General features: G+C 42.9%; 1 long non-coding RNA gene and 1 pseudogene across 2 annotated transcripts in view; both read right to left on the minus strand.

Moving 5' to 3' along the window:
- Positions 1–20,608, minus strand: part of LOC148773292 (uncharacterized) — a 78,731-nt gene that overhangs the window by 35,379 nt on the left and 22,744 nt on the right. The gene's annotated exons all lie outside the window — the stretch shown is intronic.
- Positions 13,252–19,242, minus strand: LOC148773293 (protein YIPF4 pseudogene; annotated as a pseudogene).

Raw genomic sequence — 20,608 nt, forward strand, 5'->3', positions numbered from 1 at the left:
TTGTTAGGTAGAAATAAAACTTTTTGCTGTGCAAGAATTCAAGGATTCAAAAGGGTGCACACAGAAGCTAAGTAGTCAAAGGGGTGGACTGTGCCACGTATTGATTTTTTCCTCTTGGCTTCAATTCCACTCTCTATACTTGCCTGCTCTGCACAAATGGATCTGGTCCATTTAAATATTTTTTCTTTGCCAGCCAGCCCTAATTTTTGGCCAGTAGAGCTAGAGAGACCCTACAAGGAAGAAAGTGGTTTTTGCTTACTGACTCTGGGGTGTCCACTCCGCAGGGTCCTGCAACACACACACCTTTCTCCAGCACTAGGGGTGTGAAGCACCCACGCGTCCTCCAGTACCTGGATCCTGCCGTGCATGGTGACCGCCAGCACAGAGGCCAGCTGCTCCTCCCTGGAATGCCACATCAGCCAGTCCTGTAGCAGTTTGCCTCTGCTTGTGAAGCACTCACACAGCATCTCTAGCTTTTGCAACGAACACACTTGACAACCAGCAGTGCCCAGTAGCCAGCAACTCCCCGCACTGCCTCCCACCCTGCACCCTCCCTCAGGTAATTTTGTAGCAGAGTGCCTCGAATGACACACTTTCCCCATGAACAGCCTTCTTTGGCACCCTAGAGGGTAGATTTCTGCCAAGTTCCAGAAAGCAGATTTCCAGCAAGTCCCACCACTCAGAGAACCACAACCATATTCTCTCCAATAGGGAGTGGATCTCAGCTCTGATTTTGAGACCAGGGGATGGGGTAGGGTCTTCTTTGGGTGCTCTATTTCAGCCCTGCTTATGCTCTCCTCTACCTTCTTGAACATATGGATTATATTTGTAATAGCTGTTTTAATGTTCTTTGTCTATTGGTTCTATCATCTGGGTCATTTTCTATGGATTATTTTCCCCTTTATTATGGGTTGTATTTTCCTGCTTCTCTGTTTCATTGGATGCCAGATATTGTAAATTTTATGAGTAAAATGTGAGTGCTTTATTTTTTGGTAATTAAAAAATTAGGGGGCAGGATTGGGCTTTGTTCTAGGATACAGTTAATCAGTTTGATCATTTGAGGCTTGCTTTTAAGTTTTTTTCAGTTCAGTTCAGTTCAGTTCAGTCACTCAGTCGTGTCCGACTCTCCGCGACCCCATGAATCACAGCACGCCAGGCCTCCCTGTCCATCACCAACTCCCGGAGTTCACTCAAACTCATGTCCACAGAGTCGGTGATGCCATCCAGCCATCTCATTCTCGGTCGTCCCCTTCTCCTCCTGCCCCCAACCTTTCCCAACATCAGAGTCTTTTCCAGTGATTTAACTCGTCCCATTAGGTGGCCAAAGTATTGCAGTTTCAGCTTTAGCATCAGTCCTTCCAATGAACACCCAGGATTGATCTCCTTTAGAATGGACTGGTTGGATCTCCTTGCAGTCCAAGGGACTCTCAAGAGTCTTCTCCAACACCACAGTTCAAAAGCATCAATTCTTCGGCAATCAGCTTTCTTCACAGTCCAACTCTCACATCCATACATGACCACGGGAAAAACCATAGCCTTGACTACACGGACCTTGGTTGGCAAAGTAATGTCTCTGCTTTTTAATACACTATCAAGGTTGGTCATAACTTTCCTTCTAAGGAGTAAGCGTCTTTTAATTTCATGGCTGCAATCAGCATCTGCAGTGATTTTGGAGCCCAAAAAAATGAAGTCTGACACTGTTTCCACTGTTTCTCCATCTATTTCCCATGAAATGATGGGACCAGATGCCATGATCTTTGTTTTCTGAATGTTGAGCTTCAAGCCAACCTTTTCACTCTCCTCTTTCACTTTCATCAAGAGGCTTTTGAGTTCCTCTTCACTTTCTGCCATAAGGGTAGTGTCATCTGCATATCTGAGGTTATTGATATTTCTCCCGGCAATCTTGATTCCAGCTTGTGCTTCTTCCAGCCCAGCGTTCCTCATGATGTACTCTGCATATAAGTTAAATAAGCAAGGTGACAATATACAGCCTTGACACACTCCTTTTCCTATTTGGAACCAGTCTGTTGTTCCATGTCCAGTTCTGACTGTTGCTTCCTGACCTGCATACAGGTTTCTCAAGAGGCAGGTCAGGTGGTCTGGTATTCCCATCTCTTTCAGAATGTTCCACAGTTTATTGTGATCCACACAGTCAAAGGCTTTGGCATAGTCAATGAAGCAGAAATAGATGTTTTTCTGGAACTCTCTTGCTTTCTCCATTTTCCAGCGGATGTTGGCAATTTGATCTCTGGTGCCTCTGCCTTTTCTAAAACCTGCTTGAACATCTGGGAGTTCATGGTTCACATATTGCTGAAGCCTGGCTTGGAGAATTTTGAGCATGACTTTAGTATACTTTCCTTGAGAACCCCATGAACAGTATCAAAGGGCAAAATGATAGGATACTGAATGAGGAATTCCCCAGGTCGGTAGGTGCCCAGTATGCTACTGGAGATCAGTGGAGAAGTAACTCTAGAAGGAATGAAGGGATGGAGCAAAAGCAAAACCAATACCCAGTTGTGGATGTGACTGGTGATAGAAGCAAGGTCCGGTGCTGTAAAGAGCAATATTGCTTAGGAACCTGGAATGTTAGGTCCATGAATCAAGGCAAATTGGAAGTGCTCAAACAGGAGATGGCAAGACTGAACATAGACATTCTAGGAATCAGTGAACTAAAATGGACTGGAATGGGTGAATTTAACTCAGATGACTATTATATCTACTACTGTGGGCAGGAATCCCTTAGAAGATGTGGAGTAGCCATCATGGTCAACAAAAGAGTCCGAAATGCAGTACTTGGATGCAATCTTAAAAACGACAGAATGATTTATGTTCATTTCCAAGGCAAACCATTCAATTTTACAGTAATCCAAGCCTATGCCCCAACCAGTAACGCTGAAGAAGCCGAAGTTGAATGGTTGTATGAAGACCTACAAGACCTTTCAGAACTAACACCTAAAAAAGATGTCCTTTTCATTATAGGGGACTGGAATGCAAAAGTAGGAAGTCAAGAAACACCTGGAGTAACAGGCAAATTTGGCCTTGGAGCACGGAATGAAGCAGGGCAAAGGCTAATAGAGTTTTGTCAAGAGAACGCACTGGTCACAGCAAACAGCCTCTTCCAACAACACAAGAGAAGACTCTACACACGGACATCACCAGATGGTCAACACCGAAATCAGATTGATTATATTCTTTGCAGCCAAAGATGGAGAAGCTGTATACAGTTAGCAAAAACAAGACCAGGAGCTGACTGTGGCTCAGATCATGAACTCCTTATTGCCAATTTCAGACTTAAATTGAAGAAAGTAGGGAAAACCACTAGACCATTCAGATATGACCTAAATCAAATCCCTTATGATTATACAGTAGAAGTGAGAAATAGATTTAAGGGACTAGATCTGATAGAGTGCCTGATGAACTCTGGACGGAGGTTCGTGACATTGTACAGGAGACAGGGACCAAGACCATCCCCATGGAAAAGAAATGCAAACAAGCAAAATGGCTGTCTGAGGAGGCCTTACAAATAGCTGTGAAAAGAAGAGAAGCGAAAAGCAAAGGAGAAAAGGAAAGATATAAGCATCTGAATGCAGAGTTCCAAAGAATAGCAAGGACAGATAAGAAAGCCTTCCTCAGTGATCAATACAAAGAAATAGAAGAAAACAACAGAATAGGAAAAACAAGAGATCTCTTCAAGAAAATTAGAGATTCCAAGGGAACATTTCATGCAAAGATGGACTCGATAAAGGACAGAAATGGTATGGACCTAACAGAAGCAGAAGATATTAAGAAGAGGTGGCAAGAATACACAGAAGAACTGTACTAAAAAGATCTTCACGACCAAGATAGTCCCGATAATGTGATCACTGACCTAGAGCCAGACATCTTGGAATGTGAAGTCAAGTGGGCCTTAGAAAGCATCACTACCAACAAAGCTAGTGGAGGTGATGGAATTCCAGTTGAGCTATTTCAAATCTTGAAAGATGATGCTGTGAAAGTGCTGCACTCAATATGCCAGCAAATTTGGAAAACTCAGCAGTGGCCACAGGACTGGAAAAGGTCAGTCTTCATTCCAATCCCAAAGAAAGGCAATGCCAAAGAATGCTCAAACTACCGCACAATTGCACTCATCTCACACACTAGTATTACTAAGAGATCACCTGTATTCCAGACATCTTCCTCACTTCCATTGTGGAGTAGTGGTCCAATTTCCCCTTGGTAGTCAGAATCAGTCACCCCAGTAACTCCCTTCTTTACCATTGATTCAGAGGCACAAAAAGATCAAAGCAGTGGGGCAGTAGGTCTTAACTTTCATTTCAGTGGAATTATTGTTGCATCTCCTGATGAAAGCATTCCTCCTTTTAGAACTAAGGCCTCTAGGCCAGCAGAGCACATGGTCATGGGAATAGGAAGCACCCCACGGCCCAGTCAAGTTGACCCATAAAATTAACCATCACATCCTTTGACCCTATTCAGTTCAGTTCAGTTCAGTCGCTCAGTCGTGTCCGACTCTCCGCGACCCCATGAATCACAGCATGCCAGGCCTCCCTGTCCATCACCAACTCTCAGAGTTCACTCAAACTCATGTCCACAGAGTCGGTGATGCCATCCAGCCATCTCACTCTCGGTCGTCCCCTTCTCCTCCCGCCCCCAACCCTTCCCAGCATCAGAGTCTTTTCCAGTGAGTCAACTCGTCACATGAGGTGGCCAAAATATTGCAACTTCAGCTTTAGCATCAGTCCTTGCAATGAACACCCAGGATTGATCTCCCTTAGAATGGACTTGTTGGATCTCCTGGTGGTACAAGGGACTCTCAAGAGTCTTCTCCAACACCACAGTTCAAAAGCATCAATTCTTCGGCGATCAGCTTTCTTCACAGTCCAATTCTCACATCCATACATGACCACGGGAAAAACCATAGCCTTGACTAGACGGACCTTTGTTGGCAAAGTAATGTCTCTGCTTTTTAATATACTATCAAGGTTGGTCATAACTTTCCTTCCAAGGAGTAAGCGTCTTTTAATTTCATGGCTGCAATCAGCATCTGCAGTGATTTTGGAGCCCAAAAAAATGAAGTCTGACACTGTTTCCACTGTTTCTCCATCTATTTCCCATGAAGTGATGGGACCAGATGCCATGATCTTTGTTTTCTGAATGTTGAGCTTCAAGCCAACCTTTTCACTCTCCTCTTTCACTTTCAACAAGAGGCTTTTGAGTTACCTATTAGGACCCAGAATTTATTGACCCTATTACATTTTCACTGTTCCAGACCTCCCTCATATCCTCACTTCCCTCTTTACCCAGCTTAAAAGCTATGGTCCATAATTATGTTTGATTGTGCCTTTTTTACTTCTTTTTTTTTTCACTACAGCCTATTATGTTTGATTGTGCCTTTTTTACTTCTTCTTTTTTTTTTTTCATTACAGCCTACATCCTAAGGAAAACATAGATCCAGGTAGTGATCACTAATGATTGCCACATCCCAAAAAGACCATACTGGATATCACCATCACCAGATGTGACAAACATATTCCCTTCCATGTGCCTATATCTGACAGTGCATTTCAGGAGAATTTCTATGGCTGCTTCTGGGTGTATGTAACCCCAGTCTGCATGCCCCTTTGCTTCTCAGCACCTTTTCTTGTGTATGTACCTGTGTGGTTGTGTCTGTATAGCTCTGGTTAGGCACTGCTGTGTGTTAGCCTACACAGGCTCTGCTCATACCTATGTTCATGAGCTGTGTGTCTCCACATGGCATGTGGGTGTCTATGGGATTTACGTTCCTTTGTGAGTGACTGAAGGTCACAATACTGGGTGTCTCTGTTTGCTATTGCATAGTTTGCTATTGCGTATGTCAGAGTCTGTGTGCCTATGTCTGGGTTTGTGTGCTGTGGCTGTGTGAATAACCCATGGTCATTGTACATGGGTGTCTCTGGGTCACTTAGGGGGCTGTGTCTGTACCTCTGAGTGAAAGAGAGAGACAGCAAGATGACTCTGATCTAGAATCTTCACTCCCACAGGCCAAGGCCACCATCTTACAGCTCAGGCATGAACTGCAATAGTTAGGTGATCCACTGGTTGCGAAGCACCTGCCTCCTGTATCCAGGGCTCTCCCCAGATGTAGAGCTTCCCCCAGGAAGGGAGAGAATGAATGAAGGAGGGAGGGAGGTAAGATGGCCCACTGGGGCCCTCCAAAGGGTCCAGAAGTGCCCCATACTTCTTACCCCCTCCACCCTCCCCATTCTAATCCTGACTTACTGAGTGCTCAAGGATAAACTCTATGCTGGCCCCACTCCCAGCGGAGTCACCCAAATGCCAGATATCCACACCTACCTCCTGTACTTATCTTCCCACTACCACCTTCACCAGCCCCATTCCAAGAGAGCCTCTCCCCTCCCTCCTGTCCCCTTCCTCCTTCTCCCCTGTGTTACCAAGATTGAGCCAAGATGGAGTGTGTGCCTGGAAAAACCCAAGCCAGAAGCATCTCTGCCCTTATTGCATCCTTGTCACTAGCCAAGCTTATTCCCAACTCAGGACCTTTCTGCTGTCCTCTGCCTGGAACACCCATCCCCCAGACCAATGCAGAGCTAGCTCCTTCAGATTATTGTTCTGGTTTCAGTTCATGTTTCACCTCAGAGAGGCCTTCTCTGATCACCACTGGTAAGTGATCACTCCCTCAGTCCACTCTACTTCACCTCCCTGTTTTACTTTCTTTAGGGCATTGATCCCTCTGACATCATGTACTGATTCCTTTGTTCACTGTTTGCTGTCCCTGCCAGAATGACAGCATCCTGGGGAGCAGGGATTTCTATCTGTTCTGTTCACCACAGGGTCCCCAGCACCTAGGATAGTGCAGGTACTCAGTAAGGAATTAATTGGTTGAACTAAAAGATCTCTCAGTGTGAGATGTGAGATTCCCCCACCCTTGGCTGTTAGCCTCAGGGCAGGGGGACTGGGTCGAAGGTGAAGTCACAGTACCTGTCAGGTCAGGGGCATTGAGCTAGCCCTATACCCAACAGTTCCCACACTGGGCATACTCCCTGCAACCACCCTTGGCTCCTAGGGACCTTACACCCAGGAGCTGGATAGGGTTGTGGCCCTAAGTGTGCCTGCACTGATCAGCAGCAAGGAGGCGCTGCTGAGCTAAGAGGAGCCTCTGCCTGCCCAGTCAGGCCCAGTTCCTCTAGGGAGGGTTCCTCTGCCTCTCCCACCACCCCTGGCCCTGAAAGTGGCAGAAACTCAGAGGCTTTCAGAGTTCTCAGAAGCCCAGCATCCATAATGGCATGACCCAGTTCCTTACAAAACAAATGTCTTTATACACACACACACACAAACCAATAGACTAGCTGGCCAACTCACCAAACCATCCTAAAACTCAACTGATGAAAGCTAATTTGCTGAAAAATCAATGTGTTGAATTCCTGATGATTTGGAAATAATTTGCATTTAGAAGCAACTTAGCACACATACACTAGTTCTGGGTGGTACCAGAAAAACACCTTCAATCAAGTCTAGGTCAATTCACTGCAGTGACCTAAAGCAAGAGGCAGGAGCATGGATGGTAATGAAGTAAAATCTTGAGGGGGGAATCCCTAGGCATGGGTTACCTTGGTCACTTAGCAATTGAGCATCAAGGGGAGGATCCTGGGTGGCAAAGTATCCTCTTCCACTGAGACCTAGGACAGGGGTTAGAAAGTGACCATGAGGAGTAGATATCAACATACCAAGAGCCATGAGATGAGCCCCATCCCAAGAACATCTAGTAAATCTTCATGACCTTAGATTTTAAAATGGATTCTTAGGGCTTCCCTGGTGGCTCAGTGGTAGAGAAACTGCCTGCCAATGCAGGAGGCACAGGTTCGATCCCTGGTCTGATAAGATCCCACATGCCATGGAGCAACTAAGCCAATATGTGTGTGTATGTGCGCACATGTGTGTGTGTATGTGCGTGTGTGTGGCGTGTGCACGTGCGTGTGTGTGTGTATGTTAGTCACTCAGTTGTGTCTGACTCTTTGTGGCCCCATGGACTGTAACTTGTCAGGCTCTGTCCATGGGATTTCCCAGGCAAGAACACTGGAATGGGTAGTCATTTCCTCCTCCAGGGATGTTCCCGACACAGGGATCAAACCCTGGTCTCCTGTACTGCGGGCAGATTCTTTACCATCTGAGCCATCAGGGAAGCCCAACTAAGCCCATGCTCCACAACTATTGAGCCTACACTCTGAAGCCCTCGAACCATAACTACTGAGTCCACATGACCTCGAGTTCATGCTCTGCTACAAGAGAAACCACCAAAATGAGAAGCCCATACACTACAATAGAGAGTAGCTTCTACTTGCTGCAACTAGAGAAAAGCAACAAAAACCCAGCACAACCTAAAGAAATTAATTTAACTAAATTTTTAAAAAATGGATTCTTAGAAAACAGGGTACAAATATACAGTGGAATACTACCTGGGCACAAAAAAAGAATGCAATAATGCCAGTTGCAACAACATGGATGGACCTAGAAATTACCACAGTAAGTGAGTGAAGTGAAGTCGCTCAGTCGTGTCCGACTCTTTGCGAACCCATGGACTGTAGCACACAAGGCTCCTCCATCCATGGAATTTTCTAGGCAAGAGTACTGGAGTGGGTTGCCATTTCCTTCTCCAGGGGATCTTCCCAACCCAGGGATCGAACCTGGGTTTCCCGAATTGCGGGCAGACGCTTTACCATCTGAGTCACCAGGGAAAAAAACAGAAAGACAGGTACCATATGATATCACTTATGTGGAATCTAAAATACGATACCAATCAACATATACACGAAACAGAAACAGACTCACAGAGAACAGACTTGTGGTTGCCAAGGGGGAGAGGGGTTTGGGGAGAGGGGATGGGGGAGGGATGGGTTGGAAGTTTGGGATTAGCAGATGCAAACTGTTATATAGAGAATGGATAAACAACAAGGTCCTACTATCCAATATCCTGTGATAAATCATAATGGAAAAGAATATGAAAAGAATGCATAGAGAGCTCCCTAGCGGCCAAGGGCTTCCCTGGTGTCTCGGCAGTAAAGAATCTGCCTGCTGTGCAGGCGACATGGGTTCGATCCCTGGGACAGGAAGATCCCCTGGAGGGGGAAACGGCAACCCACTTACAGTATTCTTGCTGGGAAAATCCCATGGACAGAGAAGCCTCATGGGCTACATTCCATGGGGTTGCAAACCATCATGACTTTCGCTACCATGGCTCAGGTTCAATCCCTGGTTGAGGAAGATACTGCAAGCCATGTTGTGTGGCCAAAACAAAAAATAAACAAATATATGTATATCTGAATCATTTTGTTATACAGCAGAATTTATCACACTGTAAATTAACTATACTTCAATAAAATAAATTTTTAAAAACAGAAAATGGATTCTTAGGTATAACACCAAAAGTACACACAACAAAAGACAAAATAGATGAATTGGACTTCATCAATAATAAAAAATTTTATGCACCAAAGAACATTATCAGGAAAGCAAAAAAACAACCTAAGGAATAGGAGAAAATGTTTGTAAATCATGTGTCTGATAAGGGTCTAGCATCCAGAATATATTTTTTAAAAGTCTTACAACTCAACAAAAAAAGAAAAAAATATGATTTTTAAAATGGGCAAAGGACTTGAACAGACATTTCTCTGAGGAAGATATTCAAATGGCTAGAAAGCACATGAAATGATGCTCAACATCATTCATAATTAGGAAAAAGAAAATCAAATCCACAATGGGGTACCATTCCAAATAGGATTGTTATAATTAGAAAAAACAAACAAACAACAGAAATTAAGCGTTGGTTGCCTTGAGAACCCCATGAACAATATCAAAGGGCAAAATGATAGGATACTGAATGAGGAATTCCCCAGGTCGGTAGGTGCCCAGTATGCTACTGGAGATCAGTGGAGAAGTAACTCTAGAAGGAATAAAGGGATGGAGCAAAAGCAAAACCAATACCCAGTTGTGGATGTGACCGATGACAGAAGCAAGGTCCGGTGCTGTAAAGAGCAATATTGCATAGGAACCTGGAATGTTAGGTCCATGAATCAAGGCAAATTGGAAGTGCTCAAACAGGAGATGGCAAGAGTGAACGTAGACATTCTAGGAATCAGTGAATTAAAATGGACTGGAATGGGTGAATTTAACTCAGATGACCATTATATCTACTACTGTGGGCAGGAATCCCTTAGAAGAAATGGAGTAGCCATCATGGTCAACAAAAGAGTCCGAAATGCAGTGCTTGGATGCAATCTTAAAAACGACAGAAAGATTTCTGTTCATTTCCAAAGCAAACCATTCAATATTACAGTAATCCAGGCCTATGCCCCAACCAGTAATGCTGACGAAGCCGAAGTTGAACGGTTCTATGAAGACCTACAAGACCTTTTAGAACTAACACCCAAAAAAGATGTCCTTTTCATTATAGGGGACTGGAATGCAAAAGTAGGAAGTCAAGAAACACCTGGAGTAACAGGCATATTTGGCCTTGGAGCACGGAATGAAGCAGGGCAAAGGCTAATAGAGTTCTGCCAAGAGAACACACTGGTCATAGCAAACACCCTCTTCCAACAACACAAGAGAAGACTCTACACGTGGACATCACCAGAAATGAGATTGATTATATTCTTTGCAGCCAAAGATGGAGAAGCTGTATACAGTCAGCAAAAACAAGACCAGGAGCTGACTGTGGCTCAGATCATGAACTCCTTATTGCCAAATTCAGACTTAAATTGAAGAAAGTAGGGAAAACCACTAGACCATTCAGGTATGACCTAAATCAAATCCCTTATGATTATACAGTGGAAGTGAGAAATAGATTTAAGAGACTAGATCTGATAGATAGAGTGCTTGATGAACTATGGACGGAGGTTCGTGACATTGTACAGAAGACAGGGACCAAGACCATCCCCATGGAAAAGAAATGCAAACAAGCAAAATGGCTGTTTGAGGAGGCCTTACAAATAGCTGTGAAAAGAAGAGAAGCGAAAAGCAAAGGAGAAAAGGAAAGATATAAGCATCTGAATGCAGAGCTCCAAAGAACAGCAAGGACAGATAAGAAAGCCTTCCTCAGTGATCAATGCAAAGAAATAGAGGAAAACAACAGAATAGGAAAAACAAGAGATCTCTTCAAGAAAATTAGAGATATCAAGGGAACATTTCATGCAAAGATGGGCTCGATAAAGGACAGAAATGGTATGGACCTAACAGAAGCAGAAGATATTAAGAAGAGGTGGCAAGAATACACAGAAGAACTGTACTAAAAAGATCTTCACGACCAAGATAGTCACGATAACGTGATCACTGACCTAGAGCCAGACATCTTGGAATGTGAGGTCAAGTGGGCCTTAGAAAGCATCACTATGAACAAAGCTAGTGGTGGTGATGGAATTCCAGTTGAGCTATTTCAAATCTTGAAAGATGATGCTGTGAAAGTGCTGCACTCAATATGCCAGCAAATTTGGAAAACTCAGCAGTGGCCACAGGACTGGAAAAGGTCAGTCTTCATTCCAGTCCCAAAGAAAGGCAATGCCAAAGAATGCTCAAACTACCGAACAATTGCACTCATCTCACACGCTAGTAAAGTCATGCTCAAAATTCTCCAAGCCAGGCTTCAGCAATATGTGAACCGTGAACTCCCAGATGTTCAAGCAGGTTTTAGAAAAGGCAGAGAGGCACCAGAGATCAAATTGCCAATATCCGCTGGATCATGGAAAAAGCAAGAGAGTTCCAGAAAAATATCTATTTTTGCTTCATTGACTATAAACTGGTAGTTGGATCTGTAAGTTGACCTGCTACACATTCAGTTTGGGGGTAAGAATCCTTCTGTGAGGTCTTCCATTAGGAAGTATGTACATCTGGGTCTCGTGACTTTGTGGCCCTAGATAGCCATTGCCTGGATCCACTATTTCTTTTAGGGGTATGCAACTGATGAGAGTCCATCATTCCTTGTTCAATATGAGTTATTTTTAAAATTCTTGTTACACAGAGATTACTTTCAAACAATTCTCCCTCCCTTATTCTAAAGTCCCTCAGTTTAAAAACATTATTGAATAATTCCTTAAAGTCTATCAGTTCAGTTCAGTCGGTCAGTTGTGTCTGACTCTTTGAGACCCCATAGACTGCAGCATGCCAGGCTTCCCTGTCCATCACCAACTCCGCGAACCTGCTCAAATTCATGTCCATTGAGTCAGTGATTCCATCTAACCATCTCATCCTCTGACATCCCCTTCTCCTCCTGCCTTCAACCTTTCCCAGCATCAGGGTCTTTTCCAATGAGTCAGTTCTTTGCATCAGGTGACCAAAGTATTGAAGCTTCAGCTTCAGCCTCAGTCCTTCCAATGAATATTCAGGATTTCCTTTAGGATCAACTGGTTTGATCTTGCAGTCCAAGGGACTCTCAAGAGTATTCTCCAAAACCACAGCTCAAAAGCATCAATTCTTCAGCATTCAGCTTCTTTTATGGTCCAACTCCCACATCCATACATGACAACTAGGAAAGAAAAACATAGCTTTGACTAGATGGACCTTTGTCAGCAAAGTAATATCTCTGCTTTTTATTTTTATTTTTATTTTTATTTTTTTTTAATTTATATTTTTATTTTGCAATGCAGGAAAAAACTCTTTAAAGGAAAAAATTGCACTTTTAGATGATCAGAATGTTATTATATGTACCCTTCAAGTGAAATATAATTACCATTCCAGGTGCTTTTGGCACAGATTTTTAGGTGCATATTGACACAACCTTAAAAACACAATGCTTTTATATTTTATTCACTGGAATATGAAGAATCAAACAGAATTCAGAATTCTGACCGAAAATATTCAGATAACTGCAATTGCTTAATTAAATTAAAAAAAATTGTTTTAAAAAGACCTGAAACTGCCTTTACATCTGAACATGTAAAATTTTACCATCAACAGGTTTTTTTTAATATCCTCAAGCAAGAATTTCCAGCCTACACAGAAATGCAACATTGTCTTTTTCTACTTATATATGACTTAGATCACACCCCAGTATATAAGGACAAAAAATAAATGTATAATAAAAAGATTGGATAAATCAGGAGAGGCTTTTTGGTCTTGAATTCTTCACCCACTAACAATGAAGCAGCACTGTAGGCAGCCCAAAACACACCAAAGAGTTTTATAAGTGTAGACACAACTTCAAATGATCCAACCACCAAAAGTATAGGGGCTACTACAATGAGAGGAAGTAATGAATATCCTATAACTCCAAGAACTTGGCCATATGCAACATCCAACACTGTAATCTTGACATTTTCTGCTGAGACAGGTGATCTTAATGAATGTGGTTTTCTGATATCGTAGAATAAAACGTGTCAACAATTGAAAGTTCTGCAAACCTCAGTGAACTAGTGTTCTTTCTCCACCAAGAACTCTAGCCAGTAAGAAAATCGTTAGTGAACCAAATATCCAAATGGTTATAATCCATGAGACCACCCTAAACTGTCCATATAATGATATCATGGAAAAGAAAAGAACAACAGCCAGAGGACCCCAGAAGTCAGGATTGTCTCTCACCACTTGTCTATTAAAACCAAGTGATGGCATTGGCATCAAAACACATCGAATTTTGTAGTAAATATCCTTTAGATCAATATCCAATTCTTCCAGGAGTGGCTTGTTATCTTCAGGGTCATCATCTTCAACTTCCAAAAGCCAGCCATATCCTCTTTGTCTCAGAAATGTAGTGGCTGTAGATTCTTTGATAAAATCTCCACCAAGGTTTAACTTGACATCTGGGGGTGCTATTGAACCACTAAGATCTTCCGCGTCTGCCGAGGAGACAAAGGTGAAGTCCCCGTTCGTGGGGGTATACGCCGGGGGCCTCTCTGCTTTTTAATATGCTGTCTAGGTTGGTCATAGCTTTCCTTCTAAGGACCAAACGTCTTTTAATTTCATCTGCAGTGATTTTGGAGGCCAAAAAAATAGTCTCTCACTCTTTCCATTGTTTCCCAATCTATTTGCCATGAAATGATGGGACCGGATGCCATGATCTTTGTTTTATGAATGTTCAGTTTTAAACCAGCTTTTTCACTCTCCTCTTTAACTTTCATCAAGAGGCTCTTTAGTTCCTCTTCACTTTCTGCCATAAGGGTGGTATCATCTGCATATCTGTGTTATTTTATATTTCTCCCAGCAATCTTGATTCCAGCTTGTGCATCATCCAGCCTGGCATTTCGCATGCTGTATTCTGCATGTAAGTTAAATAAGCAGGGTGACAATATGCAGCCTTGACGTACTCCCTTCTCAATTTGGAACCAGTCCATTGTTCCATGTCCAGTTCTAACTGTTGCTTCTTGACCTGCATACAGATTTCTCAGGAGAAGGTAAGGTGGTCTGGTATTCCCATCCCTTTAAGAATTTCCCACAGTTTGTTGTGATTCACACAGTCAAAAACTTTGGCATAGTCAATGAAGCAGAAGTAGATGTTTCTCTGGAATTCTCTTGCTTTTTCTATGATCCAATGGATGTTGGCAATTTGATCTCTAGTTTCTCTGCCTTTTCTAAATCCAGCTTGAACATCTTGAAGTTCTCGGTTCATGGACTATTTAAGCCTGGCTTGGAGAATTTTGAGCATTACTTTGCTAGTGTGTGAGATGAGTGCAATTGTGTGGTAGTTTGAACATTCTTTGGCATTGCCTTTCTTTGGGATTGGAATGAAACCTGACCTTTTCCAGTCTCGGGGCCGCTGCTGAGTTTTCCAAATTTGCTGGTATATTGAGTGCAGCACTTGCACAACATCACCTTTTAGGATTTGAAATAGCTCAGCTGGAATTCCATCACCTCCACTAGCTTTGTTCGTAGTGATGCTTTCTAAGGCCCATTTGACTTCACATTCCAGGATGTCTGGCTCTAGGTGAATGATCACACCATCGTGGTTATCTGGGTCATTAAGACCTTTTTTTGTATAGTTCTTCTGTGTATTCTTGCCACCTCTTAATATCTTCTGCTTCTGTTAGGTGCATACCATTTCTGTCCCTTATTGTGCCCATCTTTGCATGAAATGTTCCCTTGGAATTTGTAATTTTCTTGAGGAGATCTCTAGTCTTTCCCATTCAATTGTTTTCCTCTGTTTCTTTGCACTGATCACTGAGGAAGGCTTTCTTATCTCTCCTTACTATTCTCTGGAATTCTGCATTCAGATGGGTATATCTTTCCTTTTCTCCTTTGCCTTTCACTTCTTTTCTTTCCTCAGCCATTTGTAAGCCCTCCTTAGAGAGCCATTTTGCCTTTTTGCATTTCTTTTTCTTGGGTATGGTCTTGGTTACAGCTTACTGTACAATGTCACGAACCTCCGTCCATAGTTCTTCAGGTACTCTATTTTCAAAAGTTTCAGATACATGATTTCATAGCTCCCCCTTAAAACCCTTCAGTTGTAATGCTCATGTTATAAGAGTCCCAATTTGGTTGAAGTCATCTACCAACTTTCATTTCTCTAGAACTTTAGTTCCTAGATTGCTATCCCTGTCTCCAATACCAACCCTCCTTTGAACCTTGCTGATTTGATTTCCGTTTAAATGACCCTTCCACCTCTGCACAGAGACCTGCCCTCCCTTCCTTGACCCCCTCTCCTCCAGTGATCTACCCAGTTCCTCACTCACCCTCACCAAAATAACCTTGACATCATCACCCAAAGTGGAACATGTACAGTATTAAGTGCATGTATCCCATTCTCAGACAATTTCTCCCCATTGCTTCAACTCATTCTCTCTAGTACCCCAACCAATCATTTGTTGTTGTTGTTCAATCACTCAGTTGTGTCCGACTTTGTGACCCCATGGACTGCAGCATGCCAGGCTTCCCTGTCCTTCACCATCTCCTAGAGCTGGCTCAAACCCATGTCCATTGAGTTGGTGATACCATCCAACCATCTCATCCTCTGTCATCCCCTTCCCCTCCTGCCTTCAATCTTTCCTAGCATCAGGGTCTTTTCTAATGAGCTGGCTCTTCGCATCATGTGGCCAAAGCATTGGATCTTCAGCATCAGTCCTTCCAATGAATATTCAGAATTGATTTCATTTAGGATTGACTGGTTTGATCTCCTTGCAGTCCAATGGGACTCTCAAGAGTCTTTTCCAACACTACAGTTCAAAAGCATCAATTCTTTGGTGCTCCGCTTTCTTTATGGTCCAACTCTCACATCCATACATGACTACTGGAAAAATCATAGCTTTGACTATACAGACTTCTGTCAGCAATCATCATACCCTAAAAACAGATACTGAAACATCTTAAAGACTTTGCACCCATGAATATAGACACCAAGGCATATCAGAGATAAGTCACCATGAAAACATCCCCCCCAAATCATTATGACTTCAAATCCTGACTAAGATCCACGAAAATCTCAGCTACCTCCCACATGGACTGAACCCCCAAATTCATAGCCCTGCAATCCACCAGGTACCTCACACCCTGGGATAAAAACCCAAGAGTATAGAAATTTTACAACCTGAGGCACAGACCACCAATAACACAGACCTCATCCTCCGGAACAGACCAGCAAACAACTTAGATACCTCATACATTAGACACATACCCCCCAAAAGTTCTGAGACCTCCAACCCTGACACAGACCTGTTCAAACCTCAGAGACCCCAATCATGTCTGACACCTCACACATCAGACACAGACCCTTAAAGAGCTCACAGGTATTCCATACCAGATCCCAAACACCTGAGAAACTATACATCCCTAATCACAAATCCTCCAAAAGCTCATAGGCCACATTTGGTTGACACAGACCCCCAGAAGACTACACATCTCATACCATGGACACAGAATCCCAAATAGATTTGTAACCTTACACCTTGGGACATAGAAACCCTGAAAGAATGCAAACATCAGATCCTAAGGCAGAAAACTTAAATCAGCTCAAAGATCCTGAACACATGGTCCATTTCCACAAAAGCATCATAGAGAACTTAACACCCAGATACACAGCCCTAGAAAGAATTCAGAGACACCACATCCTACAAACAGATCCCAAACAGAGGATAGACAGCTCATTCTACAAAAAAAAAAAATCCCCCAAACAACTGTAGATGCTACACATCCAAGGATATCTACCCACAAATTGCTTGGGTGCTATCATCTTGAACAGAAACCCAGACAGCTGAGTAACCTCACGTTCTGGACACAGGAACTAAATTACCACAGCTCAGAGCCCTGAAACACACATCTAAACAGGAACCAGCAATGCAAACCTTAAAGTGTCAAAGCCTCCATATTCAGGAATACAGACCTACAGAATATCAAAACCTCACCATCAGGGAAAAGTCTCACAAAGGTTGACAGTCCCCATATCCTAGATAGCAAAACCACAAAGGGCTCAGAGGCCTCAAACTTAGGTAGAAAGTGGGAAAATCAGCTTAAAAGAATTCACAACCTAGAAAACAGGACACCTGGTGGAATAGGGGTTAAGATCACATACTTCTACCACAGGGGCATGGATTTGATCCCTTGTCATGGAACTAAGATCTCATGTGCCATACAGCATGGCCAAGGAAAAAAATAGAAAATAGGACACAAGACAGCTTAGAAACCTCATACTTCTGACATAGATCTCCCAAAAGCCCAGAGACCTCACACCATGGGACCCAGAAGAGCTAAGAGATTTCACTCTGTGGAACAAAGACCCAAGTAACTCAGATACCCCACACCATGGATAGAGACTCAACATACTAAACCCTAAAGATATCATGACAGAGACAAAGACTCTCAAGTAGCTCAGACACCTCACACCCTGGGACACAGGACCAGGGTAAGCACCTAGTATCACCATATGATAAAATATCCCCATCAGCCTTTGAGATTTCACAACTTGGAAGACAAGATTCCCAAAATTACTTGTACATTTAACATACTGCAAAGAGACATTAAAAAGTTTACTGATGGGATTTCCATGGTGGTCCAGTGGCTAACACTCCATGCTCCAAATGCATGGGGCCTGGGTCCAATCACTGGTCAGGGAGCCAGATCCCACATGCTGCAACTAAAGATCCTGAGTGCCGCAACTAAGACCCAGCACAGCCAAAAAAAAAAAAAAGAAAAGAAAGAAAGAAAGAAAAGAAAGAAAAATGTTACATTAAAAAAAAAACTTTTTTAAGAAAGCTTATTGATCTCACATTTCGGACAGTTGCTAAATCACCTCAGAAACCTGGCACATGGCTAAACATACCTTGGAACAGCAATGTGGCCTCAAATTTAAGGAGAAAACCTCAAAAATTCAGAGATGTTAATAGTCAGGGATGCCAACCCTCAAAATATCAAACACCTCACAACCATGGTAATGGACCCAAAAAGATTTCAGAGAACTCATGCCACGGTCAAATACAAATCAGCTCAGAGACTTGCACATGCTCAGAAGTGTGAGAGGTACATGTTGAGAAGTAGAACCCCAAAGGATTCAGAAGCCTCACAGCCCGAGATACAGCTTAGAGACCACACACTCTCACATATAGACCCCCAAACAGCCAAAGGAAGTCACAGCCTGAGACAAAGAAACACAAATATCTCAGTGACCTCACATCCATGTGACATATACTCCCAAACATCTTAGAACCTCAGACTGTGGGTCAGAAACCCCCAAATGGGTTTCCCAGGTGGCTCAGTGGTAAAGAATCTGCCTGCAATGCAGGAGACCTGGGTTCAATCTCTGGGTCAGAAAGATCCCTCGGAGAAGGGAATGGCAACCCACTCCAGTATTCTTGTCTGGAGAATCCTCATGGACAGAGGAGCCTGGTGGGCTACAGTCCATGGGGTCACGGAGTCAGACAGGACTCAGTGACTAAGCATGCGCACACCCTGGAAACAGACCAAAGTACTCAAAGTCTTCACATACTGGGAAGCAGAGCCCCAAACAGTTCATGGACTCCACACCCTAGGACACAGATCCCCAAAGAACTAAGATATGACACTGTCCCTCAGCCAGCCTAGAAGCATTACTCTGCCCCCTGCAGTAAAGGTGACAGTGTAGGTGGTCTGGTGTTGTGGCTGCTGTCTCCCTCCTCCCGCCATGGGGCCAGAGAGGGAACTTTCTCCAGATTCTCCCATATCCTTACTGTGAGAGCTTGGTGGGGCTCCTGGAGTATAAATCTGCCCTGCAGCCCCCAGAAACTTCACACTCTCTAGCCTGCACTCGGCCTCCAGCAATCTGTTAAAATTTCTAGTTAACGTTCCTCTCAGCTCATATAGCATTCAGTGGCTTCTGCCCCAGGTGAGCAAATGCTCTGGTCCTGCGCTCCCTGCAGGCACTAGCTGTTTTGTTTTGGTTTTTTTCCAGATTTCAGGATGACCATCTGTCCATGATCTCAGTTCTCTGATGAATTCATGCTATTGTTAATTTGCTCTCTGTCCAACTTCTTTCTTGTAAGGATAGGAGTTACTTTTCTTCAGTTCTTTACGTGTGCAAGTTGAAACCAGAAGTCTTTTCATTTATCTTTTTAAGAATGTTTTCTCTCTCTTTTTTTTTAAACTATTTTATTTATTTATTTTTGGCTGTGCTGGGTCTTCACTGCTGTGTGGGCTTTCTCTAGTTGCAGAGAGCAGGTCCTACTCTCTAGTTGCAGTGTGCAGGCTTCTCATTGTGGTGGCTTCTTTTGTTGCAGAGTACAGACGCGAGGGCATGAGGGCTTCAGTAGTAACGGCACATAGGCTCAGTGGTTGTGGCTCCTGGGCTCTAGAGCACAGGCTCAATAGCTGTGATGCACCGGCTTAGTTGCTTCACAGCGTGTGGGATCTTCCAGGATCAGGGATTGAACCTGTGTCTCCTGTGTAGGTAGATACTTTACCACTGAGCCACTAGAGAAGCCCCTCTTTTCATTTATTTTTTATCTTAAAAGCTTTCCTCCTTTTCATCTATTTTTCTTAAGCCATTATCTGTTGTGTTTATTACGTTTCTTCTAGTTCAGTCTTTGTTTCTGAAATGAGTTTTAGTCATTTCTAATTCTTTAATTCTATCACTTCATTTTTGGATTTTTCTCATTCTGATTTAAGCTGCTCTTTCATATCTTATATCATTTATTAATCTCTTAGTTCATTTGGAAATACTAGGATGGAAGTTTCATTGGTTTTGTTTGTCTGACATTTTCTTATTATCCATAGGGATGTTATTCTGCTTCTTATCCTCTTTTTTCTTGTAATAATGTTATATGAGAGTTGACTTCCTTTCTCTTATATAAAATCAATTTTCTTGAATGTTTAGAAAGGAAGCATGGTTCAGGATTGCTTTTTTAACTTCATGGCTTTATAGCTCCCTCTTCTGTTTTTGTAAAGAGCTAAAAACTGTGGGAACTTGGTCTCTGAGATCTTGGGGTTTCTATTCTACTCTCACTTTTATCCGGACCTTCTTTTTCCTTTAACTCTATGTTCTTCCTGCTCACACTGGATTCTGTTCCCGGTATTTCCAGTGTGGTTGTTTTGACAGTTCATAAGACTCAAACTGTTCCTCCTTTCAGAATTATTATTTATTTTTGTGTATGGATGACAAGTTCTACTAATAAATTTTTAAAAATCTCTATGAGATACAGAGAGTTGAGTTGGGGGAAGAGAATTAAAACAGTAG

Source organism: Moschus berezovskii, chromosome X (assembly GCF_049115385.1).
Source record: "Moschus berezovskii isolate FMDL1 chromosome X, NW_MosBer_1.0, whole genome shotgun sequence".
In the NCBI taxonomy this organism is placed as follows: domain Eukaryota; kingdom Metazoa; phylum Chordata; class Mammalia; order Artiodactyla; family Moschidae; genus Moschus; species Moschus berezovskii.